The 3,256-nt window shown below is 33.0% G+C and overlaps 1 long non-coding RNA gene across 1 annotated transcript; it reads right to left on the bottom strand.

Moving 5' to 3' along the window:
- Positions 1-302: 302 nt before the first annotated feature.
- LOC132044435 (uncharacterized) lies at positions 303-3,033 on the bottom strand. Its single transcript, XR_009412183.1, has 2 exons — positions 1,907-3,033; positions 303-1,500 (listed from the first exon to the last, which is right to left on the bottom strand). It is a non-coding gene; the product is annotated as an uncharacterized LOC132044435 (long non-coding RNA).
- Between the last annotated feature and the right edge of the window lie 223 nt (positions 3,034-3,256).

Here is a 3,256-nt window from a genome sequence, read left to right as displayed (position 1 = left end):
ACGAAATTTAAAAAATAAAGGACGACTTTTGAAATGTGTGACCCAAAACAAGTCTTCGATATTTGTGTGGTTATAAATTATCTCGTAAAGTTAAATTATATCTAAATATAGAAATGTGTCAATTTTTTAGGGACAAACTAATAAGGAAAGTAAGACTTATATATATATATATATATATATATATATATATATATATATATACACACTAGATGGTTTGTGCCCGTGCAAGGCACGGGCGTTCGTTACTACTGAGACGCAAATAAAGGAGAGATGATTAAACTAAATATTAACATGACATGCTTCATACTATATTACATTCATTTGTGGAACAAAGTTACGGGAGTAGTTTGCACGAAAGGCAAAACAGAGACATAGTTTGTGGAACAAAGTTACATAGGTAGCTTGCTAGAAAGACACAAGTAGAAAGATTATAGGTGCTCCAACATCTACATGAGATTGACAGTTGAACATAAGTATGCTCTTGCAAGATGAAACTCTTTCATGACGTGGGAAGAAATTGAAGGAATAAACTTACACAATCCAGTAGATAGCAAAGTAATACTGTAAAACATAAAGAAAGTTTAATGACTCTTACTTTGCTTACTGGCACAAAGAATAGAACAAATGTTGATAGAGAAGAAAATTAAAATCAGCTAAGAACTTGGGAGAAAAATTGGGATTTTAGCTTAATTCTTTTGAATTGTAAAACTTAGCAATGTGAGTAAAGTTTACCTAAAGTAGAGTAGACCATTTCAATCCAACAATTTTGCTCTTCGCATACACCATCAAACATTATAAATGGACAGTAACAAAATGAAGTAAAGTACCATAATAATTATTTAACAAAGTTAAATTCTCACTTATTTAACAGAGTGCCCTTATGTGTTTCACCTATAGCTCCAGTGCCACAAATAATTACATAACATGTAAACTTTTCCCTTTAGAGTTACACAAATATCATCACATAGCCTTATCAGAAAAGAAGAAAACATATTTATTCATTTTAAGCTATAGTCTTCCTGTGAGAGGTAGCATATTTTTGTTATTAGACTGGGAGCATATAGAGGTTCGAAAAATGAAGAATAGTCTTATCTTATAGCTTAGCACCTAGATAACAATCCGATGACTTTGTTTCCAAATATCTTCGCCCCAATATTTTCTTTTCGAGTATCTTTGTGCCGACATGAATCATCAAATTTATATACCATACCAACTTAGAAAATACTAATAATTTAAAATGGAGATTGTAAATGGTATTAATGTTACTTTGTTTAGTAGAGGTGGCCTCTCTTTTTTGTACATCAAAGGGTCAATTGGGTTGCATAGCTGACACATATTTGCACACCAGAAAATTGGGAAGTATGCAGGTTTTTGTCATAACTGGATAGGAAGGATATCAAACTTGATTATGTGAATTCATACCTCTTCAAGGCACTTCTTGTCAAGTTTTTTGTCTTTTGTGCATGTTTTAGTCCTCAGATTCAGAATTTGTGTGTCCACCTACATGAATACCAAGAGATCAATATGCCGCGCTGAGCACGGGCCTATGCCAGACAACGTTGTTAGTGTTATTAGCACAATTTCAAGATTACCAAAAAGTTCAACGAAAGTAATTTCATACTTGTTCAATTGTCTAGCAGGATAAAAAAAGAAAATAATCCTACACCAAACGTTGTTTAGAAATTTCAAATTTTTAGTAAAACATAACACTTGTAAAGCTGGTTTAGGGCAAAAATTAAACAATATATCACTCCACTCACCCGAAGGCTAGTCAACTACAACTCCTTTCCCCCTCTAAGCACTACCACAGATGGAACATATACACACCGGAAAACACCATATTCTTTATTTCTCAATTTGGCTAAAGCAAAAGAGAAGTGTTCCAATATCTAACTTGCTTCGGTACCTAGCTAAAATAAAGGGAAAAATAGTCTCAGATTTGGCAGTCATCATAACATAAGCTATTTCCATCCTTTGCTTGGTAAACTTGGTAAACTTGATGTAAGTTCCCTGAGTCCAGCTCTGTGCTCTCCTTGCATAAAATGCTAATGTCTCCTGGCGGCTGATAGGATGTCTCTGCAAAATGGTTTGGATCCCGCCTGAATCTATGTTCAAATTTAAATAATAAGATTCAGTTATAATAGTCGCAAATTTGAGCATTCCGCTATTCTTAATTAAAGAAACTTAAACTTGACAATTTTTTTTATTTTTTTTTATGACAAACTTGACAAATTATTTGGACACTGAGACATTACAAGGGAGTAAGAAATAGAAAGTAAAATGAAGAAAAAACAATGACATAACTAACAAAATAATTAAATTAGGTTCAAGCTCGTCGAGCTCGTCACACCGGGCTTACCTAGTACGGGTTATCTCTCCTGTGTGGTTTGCAACTACTATAATTGGGCACACCCGTGCGAAGCACGGGCACTCTCCTCTATAACACCTACTTCCCATTGTTATGACTTAGCATTAGCATTCTAAATTATTAATTAAACAACTAAAGTCACTTATTAAAATTAATAAACTTCAACATTTCTACTGCAACACATTATTATCTAACATTCAGAGACAACATGTCACTCTGACAACCTATGGAGACACCCTAACACAACAACAAAACAGTGAACCAAACGTTGAGAATCACACAACATGGATGTGTTGGTATGGTTTCAACACCATGTTAACAACATGGATCTTCAACATAACTAAACTGCAAAAATTAACTCAAAAATGTAGATTTATTAAAAATGTAGAAGTAGACAACACCAAATACTCTTAACACACATGATTACGTTCCAACACGTAGAGAACTATCATCAGCTTGAATAAAGAAAAGAAAATTGAAAATAAGGAAATACGATGCATTAGATAAAGAAAATTCCACAAAAAAAAATGTATAATAAGTCCTAAAGAAAGAATCTTCAAACATGAAAAACAGTAGAAAGATGTTGAAATAGCAGAAAGCTAAAGAGAGCAAGTAAATCCACCTGTAAAACTTTTCTAATTGATATCAAAAACAAATTTAAGTATTCATAATTGAAGACTTAGAATGTCTCAGATTGCTGTATCAAGACAATTCCAATTGCATCCATATACTCAAGAAAATTTACTATTACAGGACATGCTATTATACTTCGATGCATGTGCAACATATCTATACACATGGATTTACCAACTATATTCAATTTTCAGTTTTTATATGCTTACTTCAGTTATGTACCGCATCTTCTAAACGGAGACAAAGTGGAGTGGA

This window comes from Lycium ferocissimum, unplaced genomic scaffold, assembly GCF_029784015.1.
Source record: "Lycium ferocissimum isolate CSIRO_LF1 unplaced genomic scaffold, AGI_CSIRO_Lferr_CH_V1 ctg45, whole genome shotgun sequence".
NCBI lineage: Eukaryota > Viridiplantae > Streptophyta > Magnoliopsida > Solanales > Solanaceae > Lycium > Lycium ferocissimum.
The sequence above is the reverse complement of the archived record's forward strand: the minus strand, read 5'-3'. Positions and strand labels throughout refer to the sequence as shown.